Raw genomic sequence first — 19839 nt, 5'->3', positions numbered from 1 at the left:
TCTCCCCACCCGGGAAACAGTCTGCTGGGCCAGTGTGATGTTCCCTTTCTACCCAGCTTGAATGGAAAACGCCATTTCAGCAGCTTCCCTTCAAACCAGCAAGATCTCCAGCCTATCCTGACTCATCAATTATGACCAGGGCCTGCTAAAGCAGGCGGCTCCTCCTAGCAGGAGAGGGGAAAAGATGCTGGGAAGAAAACATTGCTGACCTAGAGACAATATTTATTTCCTTTTTGTTTTTTGTTTCGACAAGACTGCAGGAGAATCAGGTGCACATTAAGGACATGCCTTTGGGGGAAGGAGGGAAGAAAAGGGGGAGAGATGGAGAGAAGATATGAGAGAATCTGATTTATCATATCTCACTGACCACTCCCCACATTCTTAAATTCTGACCACAACCCAATCTAGATCAAGTCTACAAGATGTTGGCTTTAGCTCTAAAGAGCTGAGTTAAAATCCAACTTCTGGCCCTTGATCTTAGCCACTCAAATTCTATGAGTCTCAGTTTCCTCAGCTGTAAAATGATGGGGTTGGACTAGATTGGCTTTTGAAGTCCTTTCCAATTTTAGATCACGGACTACAACCCAGTCTCCAACTCTGACCAAACCCTCCAAGACCTTACCACCGCCAACATGTTAGACATTTGGAATTTGGAAAAGGAGATGAGAAGGAAAGAAGGTGCCCAAGGTGTTAGTATATTCTATTTTAAATGCTTGTGAAAGTTGTCCCAGCAAAAAGGCAGAGCACGTTGGTATTCAGCTAGCTGGTGCCACAGTTCATCGGGAAGAGAACTGGGTCAAGAGACAGGTTTTTCAAGCTGGGTGTTATCTAACCCTGCAGAAAAGAAAGGACAGGAAGAGACAGGGGCAAGGAGGTAGAAAAAAAACAAAAGAGAAGAAATGAGAGAAGAGAAAAATGATGTGCTAGGGGATAGGGAGTGGAGAAAAGATGAAGAGAAAACAGGCTAGAAAGAGAAAGATCCAGTAGGAAGAGGGTTGGAATAAGTTTGCAATCTCTAAACCTCTGGCACAACAATATTTCTCTGGGGGTTGGGGGCAGGTCTAGAACACTTGGCCAGGAAGTGTCATTTCCTAAAGTCAATTGTTAAAAGTAAATTTTCAAGCCAATCAACTTCTAATTACATAGGGACTGAGCATACATTCTGCAAACATTTACCAAGCACCTACTGAGCTAAGTGCTATGACAGATACAAATGCAGACCTTCAAAGCTGAAAAGGGACCTTGGAAACCAAGGAGTCCAACCCTCTCCATTTTTATAGATAAAAAAACGGAGGTAGAGAGCCTGAGATGCCCCAGACTACACCAAGGGAGACTAGAGCCTAAATCTTCTGATTTTCTTTCTACTAAACTACAAAGGTCTGGCGCTGTCCTCTCTTCAAGCATGTGACTTGTCCATAGATAGCTAGGATACAAAACAATGAAAGAGAGACTCCATATGAATGGGGCAGACAAAATGCCACGAGAGTCCAGAGATCACTTCCAGCTGGGAATTTGGGTAGCCTGGTTCTGGGACTTTAAGAAGCACTTTACATATATTATCTCACTCAATCCTCACCACAACTTGATGAGGGAGATGTTATTATGATCCTCATTTCACATGGTGAGGAAACTGAGCCAGACAAAGGTTAAGTGTCTAGTCCAGGGTCATCAGACTAGCAAGTATCTGAAGCAAGTTGTAAACACAGATCCTACTGACTCCAAATCCAATGTATTTTGACACTTAGCTTACTCTCATCTTACAGCAGACATACCCAGGGTAGAACAAAATAGGGCAGTCCCCATAGACTCAATGCTTTGGGGGACCTTTAACCTGCTAATGAGGACAGACATCTGACTCGTACCAGCCAGTTAGTGCCAAAAGAAAATGGAAGGCTCACATGGAGACAGGGTTTGGATGAAGGAAGGCCTTCCATCAATGTAGATCTCTCTCTCTCTCTCTAATTATTAATATATATAATATTATATACAATATATAATATTATAATATTATATTATAATATATTAATAATAATATATTAGAGAGAGAGAGCCAGATAGAAAGACAGACAGGTATCATCTTTGCAACTTAAAGTCTTAAAAAGTTGGGGAGAGCGCTTAAGGATCTAAGCAACCTGACAGCAAGTATGTGTAAGAAATAAGCTAGCTTGACCTTTCCATTTCAAGAGGAAGACGAATTTTCCAGATCCTGAAAGCATCTGGGATTGCTCTGACACGTCTCTACTGTGAAAGAGCTTCTGAAAGATCACCTTGATGGATAGAGGTGTGGCCCCACATGGCAAAATATAGAAACTGGCTGTACAGTGCTCCCCTCATCCCCACCCCTGTACTCCCTTTCGAAGGGGGCATTCTTTCCCCCTTGCCAGTCTGGGGCATAAAAGGCAAAGCCTTGGATCTGAAGCCTCCCTCAATAAAGGATAGCTTTCACAGGGCCTCTCTCAGATCAAAGAAGGCTTGGAGCAACCAGCTCCGGGGGAAAAAGCTGGCTAGGGGCCAGCTGCCTCGCCAGTCAGTCAAACAACAGATTCAGGAAAAACAGGTCCCTGAGATTTCAAACTAAATTACAGATTAGTGAAAAGTGTCAATGTGACACTCAAGCCTTAAGAGAGGCCAGATCGCAAATGATTAGCTAGGAAGAGTCTGGGGAAGGCACCAAAGTCTGAAATAAGGAAGAATTTGCTATGAAGGAATATGGAATGAAAATGGTCTAACAGAACCCAGATTCTTTCTTAGTTATTTCAATGCCCCCTTCCCTGTCCTCTTAACTTCTCAACAGAGCTGTTAAACCTCCTAACACTGAGCATGGGTCAAGGATTTTAGGACCCAGAGGAGTCATACTATCCTTAAACCAGTCTAGGGAGAAAGGAGTATCCATAACTTTATCTCTCAATTCTAACTTCTCCCTAAACAGTAATGAAGAGACCCTGGGAGTAGGAAAGGTGAGAACTGTTAGCCACAAAATAATGCCTTGTGATTCCATGGAGAAGACAGGGAAGAGGGAGGTACAAGGGTGTACTACCCCGTTTGCCCATCCAGGAAGGGAGTGATGTGGTCTAGCAGAAAAATCTAGGAAAAATGAGAAGGTTATACTGGATTGATTAAGCAATAAATCAAAAGGATTTATTAAGCATTACCTATATTTGTGTATGGTGCTGGAGATAAAACTACAAAGAATGAAACTGTCATTTTCTTCAAAGAGCTTATATTCTCTCACTAAGGTCCCTTCTAGTCATCTCTTAAATCTATGATCACCTATAGATAAAGGAAGTGTTCAAGACCAAACAAGGGATAGAGAGGATCACAGAAGAGATGAACAATTTGGATCACATAAAATTAATCATAGCTAAATTTTATAACAAAGATCATCTCATTTGATCTTCACAACTACACTCTGGGGGAGGCACTGATATTATTCTCATTTTACTGATGAGGAAATTGAGGATGAGAGAGTTTAAGTGATTTCTTCAGGGTCATTGAGCAAGTAAATACCTGAGGCAGAAGATAAATGAATTCATGAAATCCCTGTCATTCTGACTCCCAGTTCAGTACTGGGTACTGAGATGCTTTTGTATAAACAAAATCAATGCAGCTAAAATAACCATTAAAGGAGGAATTTTTGCAGCAAGTTTTTTTGATAGAGGTCTCATATCTAAGATACATAAGGAAACGAATTCAAATTTATAAGAACAAAAATTGATAAATCATCTCAGGGCAGGAAAAGGATATGGTTTTAGTCTTCCAAGCTATCAAAAAACACTTGTAAAAATACTTCAAATAATTCTCAATTAAAAAGTGAAAATTAAAGCCACTCAAAGATGCTACTTTGTGCTCCTTAGATTGGCAAGGGTAATTCAAAGGGAAAATGACCTTTGATATCAATTAGTCAATTAGGTTTTTTAAATAGGTATTTACTATAGTAGTATAATTGATACAAAACATTCCCCCACTTTCAAAAAGATCTGTGACACTCTCTAATTAGTCCATACAGAGTCCAGGGGAAAGTGGGCTCAAACTTATTAAAAATGTATGTCATAGGGAGAATTTATAGCTCCTTCTTTTGCTGGAATCCTCAAAATATTCCCCTTAGGTATGGTGTGGCTTTTCTGTAAGAGTCCTGAATCTGCTTTTCTCCAACATGTCCAGATTATTCTTGTTTCCCAATACAGATACTACTGTCAGTTGCCGCTGTTCTGGGGGATGATGCTAGGGTGCTAACAAAAAAATAGAAAGTCTAAACCCTTCCCACTCTTCAAATACCAAAGTTCCTTCTCCATCCCAGGTTTGAGAAAAGGAGGAAGGGGAGAGGGAAGAAGGAGATTTGAAGGCTGAGGCCTAACTACCCTCCTTCCTATGCCTACACCACCCCCATCCCCACCCCCACCCCCAATGATTCCTCAGAGACTTGGCTCTCTCTTGGTCTGCCATTCACTCAAATCCCTCCATTCTAGAACTAGCTCAATATATTACATATAATTGACACACATAGGGTAACCTGATTTCCTCTGCCAGTTCACACTTCCCATGCAACAGCCTTCAAGTACTTTTCAAAGGTTATCAGGGCATAGCATCTTTTCAACAACTTTAAATATGAAGGGGTAATTAATAAACCCTCACATATATAATACAAATATTATATACGTATGTATGTATAGTATATATATGTATGTATAACGTATAAACCTATGCAACATATGTATATAATATATGTACAAGTATATTTGTACATGTATATATCTATATAGATCTATGCATGCATGCATACACACACACACACACACACACACACACACACACACACACACACACACACACACACACACTCTCTCTCAGACCTGGAGGACATTCCTTGAGGGAATTTAGTAGTCACACTTTAGGGACCCTGCCTACAAGTGCCAACCAAGACTGAGAGAGTAGTTTCAAAGCACTATGTGGGGTGTGTATATACATATATCCGTATGCAATGCATATATACACACACGTATATATTACATAGTTGTGTATATCTCTAAGGGATGGGCTTTTCTTCTCCGTAGGCACCCATTCTCCATTTCAGCTAAGAATGTGGCTTCAGAAAATCAGCTTATACAGTAGAAGTAATAGGTTAGAAATGAGGAAGAATTTCCAGAAGGTAAGGGAAGGCAAACAAGGAGAATGCAATGCCAAAAAAAGACTGAATATATGTCTTCTTATCGAGGTTAATTTCAGGATAACTTGCTACTGATATCGTTTGTTTTTAAGAAAATGGAAGGTAAGTGACAACGACTCTACATAGTTGTTCTCCGTGTCCCATTTAGATCCTCAGCAGGTTAGCTTCCCACCAACTTCAAAGGCAGCAGGTGGGACTCCTGAAATTCTCAACAGTGGCCAAACCTGATAGCATGACCTCTAGTCTTTTAGCTAAATAATTCTGCCTTTCTTCTACCCTCTGCTGACTCACACAGTCTCTCTAGGTGCCAAACCCATTTATCGTTGTTTTTTCAATCCAATCCATGATTATGTGGTTATTTAAAATACCTACTAGAATACTAAAGGGGTGGCTAGGATTCAATTAGCTTAAGCCAATAGCCAAAGTATTTTTCTAAGGAAAGATTTGGGGAAACAAAATGTACCAGTATAATCCTATTTCTTACCTTTCCTAACAATTAGCCCTTCCTTGAGCCATGTGCTATAGTCAGAAAACACAGTTTCAAATTGCAACTTTGCCCCTCAATATCTTTGGGACTCTAGACAAGTGATTACCAAGACTCAGTTTCCTTCTCTGTAAAACAGGGAAAATAACACCTGCTCTACTTACCTCACAGGACTGTTTCAAGGCTCATATGAAATAATATACAGAATATGAAGTGGCCTGTCATGTGTACAAAGCAGACAAATATACAATATTATTATTATTGCTATCGTTACTTCAGAACTAACAGGTTAATTAATGCCTTGCTGATGGTGTCATTATGGTTCTCATTAGACTTGAAGTTAGTTCTGATTTACAACAGACCATTCTGAGTTGGATCATTCGGATTCATTTGAAGTCTAAAATATTGTCTAAACTGTACTACCTCTATGGCCTTGGACAAGGCATTTAACCTCTTGGGATCTCAGTTTCCTCATCTGTAAAACGAATGAGGTAGACCAGATGATCTATGAAAATGCTTTCAGCTCAAAATCCAAGGTTCTCTGTTGCCATGTTTCCATTTGGCATTTCCATTTTTATCAACAGTAGCAGCATCAATAACAGACACTTGTTAAACACCCAACTCTACCTAAAGGACTATGGGAAAGAAATAGTATAAGTCTCAAACACTTTAGAAATGCAGTTGGATGGAAAAGCTATGTTTGTAATAGGATAAAAAACAGTAGCTACCAATCAAAAACATCTATTAATAGCCTACTATGTGCCAGGCACTGTGCTAAGTGATGGGATACAAAAAGAGGCAAAAGACAGTCCTTCCTCTCAAGGAGCTTATAATCTAATGAAACTGATGCTAAAAGTGAATATCCCCATTTTACAAAGGAGGAAACTGAATCTCAGAAAAGCTAAATAATTACGCCCACAAGACAGATTCATAGCGAGGTCTTCCTAACTCCCAATCTAGCTTTCTATGTGATACTACAGATTAAGCTGGCAAATTCCATTCTTCAGGGGGAAAAAAACAAGTGATGTGATTTTCCCAAAGTAAGCTTTTTGTCCAAGATAAGGTGGACCTTAAGACTTTAAGCTCTCACAATTGTTTTCTCACCAAAGCTTTTAACTTAAAAGCTAAATTATGAGTTGCTGATGCAATCCACTTTCCTACAGTCTCTGTAGTCTACAGTCTAGTCAAAATTGGAAACTACAATCCTGGAACTCGAAAGCCCAGAACTTTCTAAGTCATCCAACAACACCTGAACCAAGCAGACAATTGTCCCAAGACTGACCTTCCATGGCATGTCAGTTCAATGACCAGTATGCCTGCCTGTACAGGCTAGATATCCTTTTATAATTTCGTTTCCACCCTAAACATGTCTCCATTTGCCTAGCTGCTCAGGCTTCTGCAACTCAATCCACAGCAATGATTAGTGGAAATGTCTGGCTAAGATGGCTTTCATTGTTCTCAGACAGATCTCCTCCCACCCTCCAGCCCCCACTCTACCCCACCCTCATCCCCAAGTAACTTTTGAAGATCAGCATGATTTTACAGGGCAAAAACTCTGCAATACCAGTGGCGAGAGCTGAGGAGGGGTGGAAGTGGAGGGGTCTGTGCAATAAGGAAGATAGAAGGGTTGAGGTGCAGCTTTGTCTAAAGGCAAGTAATAAGGAAACTGGGTTGAGCTATTGGTTATAAAGAATGTGGATTCCACAAGACTACAAAATTTCAAGTTGGAAAGGACCTAAATGATCATTTATTCCAACCCCTTCATTTTACATGTAAGAAAACTGAAGCCCAAAGAGTGACATGCTCAAAGTGGCAGATGAATACGATATGAACCCCGACAGTCAAAAGCAGCAGTTTTAAACCTGGGGTCCATAAACTCGGCTGATAGAGGAGGAGAAAGAGGAAGGGAAGGAAGGGAAGGAAGGAAAGGAAGGGAAGGGAAGGAAGGGAAGGAAGGGAAGGAAGGGAAGGAAGGGAAGGAAGGGAAGGAAGGGAAGGAAGGAAAGAAGGAAGGAAGGAAGGAAGGAAGGAAGGAAGGAAGGAAGGAAGGAAGGAAGGAAGGAAAAGCATAGTGTAGTGGAAAGACTACGGGATAAAAAAAATGAATATGAAGAATTCCAAGAAACCTGGGAAAATGAACTATGAACTGATGCAAGCAAAATAAGGAGAACCATGAGAATGATTTACACAGTAACATAGAGGGGAAAAAATGAAACACATTACCTTTGATCAATGCAGTGACCAATCTTAATTTTAGAGAACTGACAAAAATACCTCCTTCCTCTTGGCAGAGGAGTGGTGGATTATAAATGTGGAACAAGGCACCCAAGGTTAGACATGGATAATATTTCAGTTTGTTATCGGGAAGTGAAAACAATGTAAAAAAGCATCAACAAAACATTTATTTGAAAACACAAAAGAAAGAACACTGGATTAGAAGTCAAAAGGTCTCAATTCTAGTGTACTTTCTACTACCTACTAGCTGTAAGACCCTAGGAAAATCAAGTAACTTTTATGAAATGATTTTCTCATCTGTAAATAAAGAATAGTTATCATCTGCTATAACTTGCTAGTGTTCTTGGAGGGTCAAAAAAGGTAATGTAGATGAAGAAACTGTAAAATATCATACAAATATAAATAAAGCATTACTATTATGGTACCAAATTTGGAACTCGCTTCTGTTATGTCCTGTCTTCTTCCCCATAAGTCCTTCCAAAAGCAACCTCTTAGGCTAATCACCCTGAGAGCTGCAAGTGCTCTACTGTAATTGATAAATTGATAGAAGGGCATAGAGAAACACTGGAAGACTTGACCCATAAGTCTAATGATGAATTCTCTCCTACGTGTACAGTCAAAAACCTTCAATGCCTCCCTGTTGGTCTTAAGATAAACTATCAACTCCATGCCTGGCATTTAAATCCTCCATAGTCTAACTCTACCTTCATCTCACTCTGTTCCCTTTCACACACTCTATATTGAGTTCAAACTATCCTACTTCTGTTCCCCTTTCTCCCCTTTCCTGCCTCCATGCATTTATGGAAAGAGATTTCCATCCTTGTAATAGACCATGTTTGTGATTGCCACCTCCTCCATGAAGCATTGCCTGATATCTATCCCCTCAACTCCAGTTAAAAGAGTTCTCTCCCTCCTCAAATTTTCTTATAGAACTCATCTGGATCTTTCCTTCAACTTTACCACATGTGCCAAGCATCATATTTATTTCTGTACATTCTTATCACCCTACTGGACTACAAGCACCTTGAAGGCAGGTATAATGTCCTTGAGATTAGGGCATCTTTGTAACCCCCAACTCCTGGAACAATGTCTTGAACGTAGTATTAAATGTTTGCTGAATTGAACAGTTGAACTGATTTCAGCCTAGGAGACAGTTCAGATTGACTTACCTTGGTCTGGATAATTTTTTTGGCTATCCCGGGCCAATCTCTTTTCAGTCCAAGCTCCTTTTCCCCTAGATTTTTAAGAAATCTGTATTCTCCTTTCCCTTTCCCTCTATATGAGGAATCTCTCTCCTTGTTGAGTCTCTACTCTTCTATTAAAACATCTTCTTTGCCAGTGTTTTGAATTTCCTCTAATTGCTACCCCCAGAGCTATTTTCTCTCTCCTGCTGAGGTGTCTCTTGTTTATCCTTAATTATCATCTAACACATAGACTACACAGAAGATATTAATGAAATTCTGATGGAGATATACATAGAAGTCCTTTCCTGAGAGTTCAGGAAAGTCAAACCACTACATAGATTTAGTATTTTTTTCTCAGAGTTCTTTGCTTAGGGTCATGGAATTTTAGAGATAAATTTATCTAGACACCAATTCTCCCAAAAGGCAACCCCCACCATCCATGGAATCCAGTTATTCCTATTCAAGAAGTTCTAAGTTAGACTGTATTCCTCTCAGTGTCCATGTGGCCCACAACAGAATCTTACCTTCTTACCAATGCTCTGACAAAGGATATATCTGGCTAGCCTGTCCCCTAAGTGCCTTGCCCGATCTCTCTATTTAACCAACTTCTTCTTTCCTCCTGTCTTAAAGAAAGACAGCCCTTCTCCATCCTCAAGACAAAGGCCCTGCACATGATAAATGCTTAATGAATGTTGAATTGAACTGACAACCTCTGCCCCTGACCTTCTCCTCTTCAACCTTCTCCCGGACCTTGGTTCAATTGGTTACGCCCATTATGTCTCTATGTTTTCTTTTTTAACATTCACTTTTTAAAAAATTTTGAGTTTCAAATTCTCTCCCTCCCTTTAGCCCCTCCCCTACCCATTGAGAAGGCAAGCAATCTGATGCTCATTATAGTGCGAAGTTATATAAAACATATTTCCATATTAGCCATCTTAGATAAAAAGTTAAAGAAAATGAAAAAAGGCTTCAATCTGCACTTAGAGTTCATCAGCTCTCCTTCTGTGTTGAGGGCCAGGGTGGAGTGCGGTTGACAAGATCAGGATAGACCTTCGGGGAAACTGTTCTTTGAGACCGTGCTTATTATCATCCAGAATGGCCCTCCATGCCCCCCGGATGTTGCTGTCTTCGTGAGACAAACTAGAGAATTACAGAAAACAAGGGATATGTAAAATAGATGCCCTCTAGGCTCACAGTCTTTAAAGACAATAAGACTGGCCAAATCACTGGAACAGGAGACGAGCAGAAGGTCACGTAGACTTGCAATTTCTGTCCATATATACCCTAACCCTCAGATCAATAAATGGAATTGGTCTATCTTTTCCTGCCTCCCTTTCTTTTTCACCACATCACCGAGCCGTGTGGGGACGCAGGCCGTGTCCGGTACATTTCTGGAGATACATGACATTTTTTCATCAAGAGTCCTTTGGAATTACTATGGATCACTGTATTCATCAAGAGTACCTAAGTCTTCCACAGTTGATAAGTGTTACAGTATTGTTACTGTGTACAATGTTCTCTCAGTTCTGCTCACCTCATTTTGCTTTAGTTCATATAAAACTTCCCAGGTTTTTCTAGAACATTCCTACTCATTATTTCTTATAGCACAATAGTGTTCTATCACAATCATATACAACCACTTGTTTAGCCACTTCCCAATTGATGGGCAACCTCTCAATTTCCAATCTTTGCCACCATATAAAGCACTGATATAAAATTTTTATACATATAGGTCTTTTTCCCTTTTCTTGGATCTCTTTGGGTATCCCAAAGACCTAGTAGTGGTATTGCTGAGTCAGAGGGTATGCATAATTTTGTAACCCTTTTGGCATAGTTCCAAATCATTTTCCAGAATGGCTGGATCAGCTCACAACACCAACAGTGCACTAGTATCCCTATTTTTCCATATTCCCTCCAACATTTATAATTTTTCTTTTCTGTCATGTTAACACAATCTGATAGGCATGAGATGAGTTGTTTTATTTTTGCATTTCTCTAATCAATAGTAATTTAGAGCATTTTCTCATATAACTATTGATAGCCTTGATTTCTTCCTCTGAAAACTGTCTGTTCATTCCCTTTGATCACTTATCAACTGAAGAATGGCTCTTACTTTTGAAATTTATATCTGAGAAATGGAACCCCACTCAGAAAAACTTACTGTAGAAATTTTTCCCAGTTTCCTGCTTTCTTTCTAATTTTGGCAGCATTGGTTTTGTTTGTGGCAAAACTTTTTAATTTCATATAAGTATAGTTATCCATTTTACTTCCTGTGATCTTCTCTATTTCTTGTTAGGTCACAAAATCTTCCCTTATCCATATATCTAGTAGGTATTTTTTTTCCTATGCTCTCCTAATTTGTTTATGATACCATCCTTTACGTCTAAATCATGTACCCATTTTTGTCTCATATCAATCTGTACTTAGGAATATAGATTGAATTCCTTCTAATTGCTACCCTCAGAACAATTTTCTAACTCAAATATTTGACAAATTTAACTGAATGGTGAGAGATAATAAATGTTCATTGAACTGAATTCTAGTCTTCTTGTAAGTGTTCTCAATGAATTCAAGTGAAAAAGAGAAGCAGTGAGGGGAAAATGAATGAGCAGATGGGGAGAGACAGCCACAATTCTCTTCCCAGGTGTAAGAAATGGTTAGCACTTAAGAAATACTTGTTGGCTGACTGACAAAATCACCAAGAAGCACTCATCTGAGAAGGTAGTAGATAGGACTTGCTCAAAGTCAACCTGAAGTTGTTTTTGTACAACCAGGGCAAAGTATGTAAAAATTATCTGAAGACCTGAAAGAAGAAAAGGCAACGTGTTCTTTTTAAGACCTGGAACAATCTGACAGCCAGACCAATAGAGTCAGCCTAAACAGAAAAACTGTTCAAACTCTCCCTTCTGTATGACCCATCTAAGTCCTTCAGAGCTTCATGGTAGCTAATTTAACACCTTAGGCTAAACCTCTATGGAGTTTCAAAACCTCATCATTGTTTTCCATAAGTTTCTCTGAAAAAGCCCTCTTGTGAAAGAGACAATATGGTGTACCGAGAGGTGGCCTCAGAGTCGAAATCCTGCCTCTGACACATGGCGGCTACATGATCCTGAGCAAGTCACTCAGCTTCTCAGTGGCCCCAGGCAGTTCTCAGAGATTATCAGCTACAACAGAGATGCCCACCCTTATTTAAATGAAGACAGCTCCCTATAGTATGGAGGTTAAAAGACAAGTTTCCAAAAAATTTTATGTGAATTATACATACTGATAAATGGATTGAAAAATAAAGACAGGATGCTTGTTTCATAAGAGGCAAGAATAACCACTGGAATGTCGGTATGCTTCACAAGTGAACAAAAGAAATCAGAAAAGGTCCCTGCGACGTTGGGTGGATCCTCTTTTGGAGAACTTATGGGAAGGTACAGACCAGATGAACACGCAGGGATGGATTGATATCTGCATCACTTGAGGGAATACTCACATGAATGAAACCACAGAGTCATGGAAGATGAGGAGTCATCAAGGAGATACAAGAAGAGGGTTGGTAAGAAGGGACTTTCTAATACAACTTTTTAAATATAAGATTTTTAATGAAAGAAAATTCCAGTCTTTGTGGTGTGACTTTGGTGATGTTATAAATCATGTGTGTAACAGCAAAGACTCAAACAAAACCACCAGAAAGCTGAAAAGGATGTACAAATTTTTTTTAAAGTGTTCTACTTTCCCTAGACTTGCCTCCGGTATATACATGGCTCCCACTGGTTTCTGCTACAAGGGAATATGACATATTTCTGTAATAAATTCACCAATATATATGCAAGTGAGTGCTGTCCCTTTCAAAGCAGTAATATTACTGCTATCCCAAGTGTTTTGAAAACTTGTCTTTTCAAACTGCCTCCAGAATCTAGAGAGGTTATATTCTTGGGAATGCATTCATAACAATAAAAATAACTGAGCTTTTATAGCACTTTAAATTTATAAAGTAGTTTGTATACATTTTCTCATTTGACCTTTAACAACACCCCTGGGAGCTAGGGGCTACACATATCATTTTGTCTATTTAAAGATAGGTGAAATGAGAATCAGAAAAGGTAAGTGACTTGCCCTGGGTCACTCACTTAACACGTGTTAGAGGTAGGATTCAAACCCAGGTCTCTCCTGACTTCAAGTCCAGTGCTCTCTCCCAAGGCCCATCTTCATCCTTTGAGGATGAATTCATTTTTTCAGAAATAGCCAAACATCACTGGAGTCTAAGGCTGGTGAAAAAAGTGAGCGGTCCAGTGGACAACAGTAGCTTGTTTTGGGTTTAAAGGTATAATTATAAAGTAAGAAGACTGCTTATCTTGGGCAGTTCTGAAACTGGCCCTGAAGGAAATTTTGAGGAGCTCAAACAGATTCTGAGCAAAAGCAGCATCACTGAAACAACAGTTGCAAAGAAGGCAAAAATGTGTTAAGTGCCTATATACAGAGAGAGAGAGAGAAAGAGACAGAGAGAGAGAGACAGAGAGAGAGAGAGAGAGAGAGAGAGAGAGAGAGAGAGAGAGAGAGAGAGAGAGAGAGCAATGTGTGTGCTGGAGTCCAGGTGGAAACAGAAAGTTTAAATAAGACCAAGTCATTAGAGTAGTGAGGAGATGATATCATCCATAGTTATAATACATAATGTTCCACCATGATATTATCTCAAGGATCTGTACGAATAGAGAGATAGCCTTGAAGCCAGAAAGACCTGAGTTCAAGGGCTGCTCCTGACATAAACTGACTATAGGACCCTGAACAAGGCACTCAAGCATTTTGTTTTCTAGGAAAGTTTACAGTGTTATTAGAAAAGGTTCTGATGTATCCCAGAAAGTGAGTGTGATGTTCCCCATGCTCATGAAATCACAGGTCCACTCCTCTCTCTAATAATACCTCACATTTCCATAGTGTTTTGAAGCTGGAAGAGTAGTAGTCATGCAAGATACATTAATTCAGGTATCATTAACTCCATTTCACTAAAGAGTAAAATGAAGTTATAAGAGGGGTGGATCGCTACAGTCACACAACTTAGAAGTATCTGATTTGGGTTCAAATCTACTTCTCCTACAGTCAAGTTTAAATCTCTTTCTACCACATCAGGCTGCTTCTCAAGTTAGAAAGTTACAAAACAAAGAGAAAGAGAAATCTGATGGGGCTGGTCATTATAAAACTCTAAGTGATGTCTGAAGGTCATTACCAGATCAGGGCAGAATTTGTAGAGGAGGTGGCATTTGAGTTGGGCTTTAAAGGTCATGAAGAGGGATTCGACAGATGAAAAGGAAAAAGGAGGATAGTGCAGGCACAGGGAACCATGAACAAAAGCATGGAGACAGTGTTTGAGGCTCAGCATGGTCCAGTCTGGTTGGAACACGGTGTGCTTAGAAGGAAATAATATGAGATAAAGCTAGAAAAGCAGGGCGATGCCAAAATGTAGACATGGATGACAACCGGATGAGTATGAACTCTGCTTAGTAAGGAAACAACCAGATCTCTGCAGAAAAAAGATTGGTATGGCAGCAGTATAAAGGATGAATTGGGAAGGAAAGAGTGGACGCAGAAATACCTGGCAGGTGGTTGAAATATTCCAGGTAAGTGATAATGAGATTCTCTTTTCAGGGGATTGTAGTAAGAACACAGAGGAGGGGCTACATGTAAATTGACAGGACTTAAGTAGATGACTGGATATAAGGGGTAAAGGAAAGGAAAATGCAAAAAAAATAACTCCAAGGTTACAAATATGGGGCACTGGATGGATGAACAATGATGCCAAAAATGGAATGAGGGAAGTCAGGAGAAGGGACAGGTATGTGGGTAAAAACTAGAAAGTTTTATTCTAGGCACATTTAGTTTTAAGTCCTGGTGAAAATCCCAACCTCCAGGTAAATGGCCTACCAAGGGCTACTTTGAAGGCACTTCTGATGTCATTACTACCACACTATTTACTAAGCTTTGGACACGGATTCTGTTTCTTCACACAGAGATAAAGGTAAACAGGGCTGACCCCTAACAAAAATATGAAAACCAAACCTTTATCTTCTACATCTCCAGGATCCTCTTTAGGATGGAAAAGACACTTTATTTTTCAGCAAGAAAGAAGGCTTTTCCATTGTTTTGTGAAATCATACTAAACTCTAAGGCTAAATCTGAAGTTAAACCCACCTCAGTTATTTTTAGGGTGTTTGAGGTCTTAGGCTTTAGGTCAAGTCAAGGAGGATATCAGGGTAGTATAGTGATGTATTTGGCTTCTCCTAACCCCTAGCATGCTTTTAACCTAACCTTGAGAGCTGTAGGATCAGTCTTGCCTTACCTTATACACTGGCAGGTAGGGATGGGGGGAAATGTGAGGAGGTTCCATCCTGTATTTAGGCAAAAGGGATATAAAGAGGACCTTAATACTTCATTAACTGGAAGTGGAGGCATAAGATAAGAACTCTTGAGTGGAATATTAGAAATTGAGAGCATGGTGGGTGTTTTGGGAAAAAGGAAGCCTCCCAGTCAGTGAAATTTAAGATCTAATACCATTCTCTTTTAACCTGTGTGAAAAAGATGTCATGGTATATCAGAAAAAATGAGGAGATATGGTCAACTTCAAATAATTATTGCTGGAAAATTAAAACAAGTCTAAGTTTCCACTTCACACTTACCAGATTGACAAAAAGGGAAAATGGCAATTGTTGGAGGGGCTAAAGGAAGACAAGCACATCAATTCATTCTTGATTGATCTGTGAACCGGTCCAGTCATTCTGGGAAGCAATTTAGATCTAAACCCAAAAGAGTTACTAAATTGTGTATACTCTTTGACCTGATGACCTGATGATGATACTAGGCTAATATCTCATAGAGTTCAAAGAAAATGGAAAAGCAGTCACATATACAAAAATATTCAAAGCAGCACTTTCTGTCATAGGAAAGAACTAGAAATAAATGAGTACCCATATCAATTCATAAATTGGCTGGACAAAGCATGGTGTAAATATTGTATTTAGCAGAATACTATTATGGCAAAAGAAATGATGAAAAGAGTGGATTTAGAGAAACCTAAAAAGACTCATATGAACAGATGCAGAGTGACGTAAGCAGAACCAGAAGAATAACGTATACAATGACATCATAAGACAAATGACTGTGAAAGACTTAAGAACTCTGACTGATAGAATGACTGACCATGATTCCAAAGAAGTAATCATGAAGCATGCTTCCTACCTCCTGATAAAAAAGTAAGTGACCGAAGAAGGTACAGACTAAGACATATACTGGCCAATATGTGGGTCTGTTGCGATCAAGCAAAAACATATTTGTTGAACAGACTGTGTTATTGTTGTTAGCTAAAGGGGAATTTGGGAAGGAAAGGGAGAATATCAGTGATAATGACATTACCCACCAAAAAAACCCAACCAAACAAAAAAAGATGGTCCATAGAGCCTGTTTTTCAAATGGACAGAAGAGAACAGGAAGAGGTTGAACAGACATGGATAAACAAGACAGTTTTGAAACCCATATGCATTATATTCATTAAGTAATTTTGGAAAAAAAATGTCAGCTATATAATGGAGATTGGAGGTGAGGTTCATATGCAATCCTCTTTTCTATTCTTTGTATGCTGAAATGTTCATGTTTGTCCATGTTTACCCACTTCAGAGTAATAAAAAAGAAATATCTTAAAAATTAAAAAATAATTATTGTTTAATCATGTAGTGAACATGAGCTTTTTTTCTAAATAACAAATAGATCTTTTTTATCTGTATTAAACTTTCCTGGCAATAAAGAGAAAAATATCTTGGGATATGTAGTAATTTGTCTCTGTTCTAGGCCTTTTTCCTCAGTCATAAAATGAGTGGCTTGAATTTAAACAGCCTCTAAGGCCACCTTCCAGCTCTGAATCTAAGAACTCTGGAGCACAATGGAGAGCAGGGTGATTTTCCCAGCAATTATAATAATCTACATTAGTCATCATGATGTTTCCACAATTACAAGAAAGTGACTATTACTAATATATGCAACAAGTTAGCCACATCTTTCCAACAGCACTAAGTACTTCTCAGAGCCTCAGCTGCCCTATCTGTATGCAAAGTACTCCCCAAAAGACTTGGGGGAAGACCTGTGTCTGAATTAATAAACACTGCCCCTCTGGATTATATCTCCCAGATGGCATGTACCCTGAAAAGGGTTTCCCAAGGGGCCATGCATATTGTACATGTGCACATTCCCGCACGTGGAATGTGTAGGGCAAAGATTTACAAAAGCAACAAGGAACAACTCTCCACATTCCCAAGCTTGCAGTACTGGGGTTGCAGCTAGATGATACAGTGGATAGACAGCGTGCTAGGCTGGAGATCAGCAAGATCGGAACTCAAATCTACCCTCAGACATAACCTGCCTGACCTAGGGTAGTCATTTAACCTGCCTGCCTCAATTTCCTCAACAGTAAAATGTTGATAGTAATAGCAGCTACTTTCCAGGATTGTTGTGAGGAATAAATGAGATAATGTTCGTAAAGTGTTTGGCACTTAATAAATGCTTATTTCCATTCTTCCATCCTTCCTCTCCAATGCACCTGCCTGTAGGACCTTGTAGAATAGACACCGGACACAGGGGAGAACAGCAGTGGTGGGAACTATGTTCTGATATAGATGAAAACAGGCTGGCATGTGAAATCTGTGGTGAATAACACAAACTAGAAAAAGGGGAGGTTTATAAGCTGCACCATCTGTTTATGAATTCACGAGCATGAAAGAGTTTTAACTATCCACTTTTAAAGCATGCAAAGACAGCAAGTTTTTATTAAGCAATGACTTTCCTGAGTGTCTCTCCTTCTTTCAGCTTGGGAAACTATGAAAAGAAACAGATTCCACCCAAGAGTCTGAGTTTTCCTGGGAGCAGGAAGCTGCAAAGAGTTTGATATGTGGCATTTTATGATACAAGTTGATAATGCCTCTTGATTTTACAGTGTTGTTTTTTTTTTATTAATCTAATTAAGCTGTTTGTTTAACCAGTACCTAGAAGTTGGAATGACTGAAACAACAGATTGGCTAAGGGAGAAATAGGAGTGGCCTGTGGGTGGGGGCTGAAATCATGAATAACAAGTAACAATTGACAGGTACTCCTAGATAATGAGGCTAGAATATGATAAGAAGGGAGTGAGTGCCAAGGCCCCAAGTCTTATGGCCAACATGGAAAAGTCAATCCATTTAGAAAGATGGCACCGCATATCTGTTACCAGAAAAATGGGGATAATAGTAGTACTCCCTAGCTCACAGGACTGCTGTGGAGATAGCAGTTAGTAAAATTCAATGTGCTACATAAATGTGACTTCTTGTCATCCAATCATGATGCTTGAATATCATCATGGAAAACTGTCCATTCTCACTCTAGTCAATTGTATATACTAGAGAACTAACAAAGGCAGAAAAGGGAAAAACAAACTAAAATTCTGGTGCGTCTATACAAAAGTAACACTAATTACAGTAATTCCCTGTGAACAGCTATCTTCTTTTACCTAATTACCATGCAACATTCAACATTCATTCAACAAACACTTATTAAGGACCTACTTTGCATGGTAGAAACTGGTGAAGATATAAAAATAATATGATACTGCCCTGGCCTTTGAAAACTTTATAATGTAATATGGTAAATGACACTTCAAACTGGTAAGTTGTTGTTCTGTCTTTTTCAGTCATGTCTGACTCTCCATGAGCCCTTTTGGGATTTTCTTGACATAGATACTAGAGTGGTTTGCCATTTCCTTTTTCAGTTCATTTTACAGATGAGCAAACTGAGGCAAACAGGGTTAAATGACATACAAGGGAAACGCAGCTAGTGTCTGAGGCTGGACTTGAACTCAAATCTTCTTGACTCCAGGCTCTTTCCACTGCACCACCTACCTGCCTTGGTAGAACATGAATTACAATGATAAATACACGTGTAAAAAGTGCTACAATAACAGCAGTTCATGTTTTTACTGCCTTGACCAATTTTTTGCAGAGTACCCTGCTCACAAGAACCCCGGGAAGTAGGCGGTAAAATATTCCTCCCCCCCATTTACAGATGAGGAAACTAAGGATTACAAGGAGGATATGAGGGGTATTGTTAATGTGAGAAAATACAAAAAAAAACAGGTTGCAGTTAGAGAAAGGCAAATTGCAAGGCTATACTATCATTAACCATGAGTCAAATTAGCTGCTTTAAGTTTTATTTGATTATAAAAGAAAACTACAAACGCAAGAGCTTTCGTCACCATAGTCTGTTTTTATATAACAAGGCTTACAACTTTAAAAAAAAATAAGAGGAAATATCAGCCATAATTTTGAGTGTCGTATGTTTTTCAGTGAAGCAGAATATATTTTAATAAGATCATTTTCTCCCAAAAAGCTTGAAGATAACTAGAAATATAAACTAGATAACTATTGTATAAAATTAAATAAGTGCTAACTAGATAACTTCATGGAGATAACTAGACTTATTCCCAGGGACTAGAATGAACTTTGGCAAACCAAATTAGAACACTCCCTACCATGAAAACAAATTACAAGAATGTTACTTTAAACTCAACACAGCAGAAAGAAAAGGCAAAACTGGTACTTACCCAGTTAATTAGATCAGGGCAGATGGTCAAATCGGATCCTTCAGGCCAGAAGATGTAAAGAGCCCAGGAAGCTGGGCAGCAGGTCAACAGACACTGATTGATGCAAGTCAAAAACTACCTATGAATTCTGGTTGATTCTCATCCCTGTCCTTCCTTGATCCTTGATACACAG

At 39.2% G+C, this 19839-nt stretch overlaps 1 protein-coding gene across 4 annotated transcripts in view; it reads right to left on the bottom strand.

Moving 5' to 3' along the window:
- PRKAG2 (protein kinase AMP-activated non-catalytic subunit gamma 2) overlaps window positions 1-19839 on the bottom strand; it is a 452122-nt gene that overhangs the window by 413060 nt on the left and 19223 nt on the right. The window contains exon 1 of one of the 4 annotated variants that reach the window (XM_072652169.1): window positions 9053-9889. The exons of the other annotated variants lie outside the window; for them this stretch is intronic. The gene's annotated coding sequence lies outside the window, so the exon portion shown is untranslated. Of the gene's footprint in view, window positions 1-9052; window positions 9890-19839 lie in introns of those variants that run through there. 4 annotated transcript variants of the gene reach the window in all.

This window comes from Notamacropus eugenii, chromosome 3, assembly GCF_028372415.1.
Source record: "Notamacropus eugenii isolate mMacEug1 chromosome 3, mMacEug1.pri_v2, whole genome shotgun sequence".
NCBI lineage: Eukaryota > Metazoa > Chordata > Mammalia > Diprotodontia > Macropodidae > Notamacropus > Notamacropus eugenii.
This window is presented reverse-complemented; position numbering and strand designations above follow the sequence as displayed.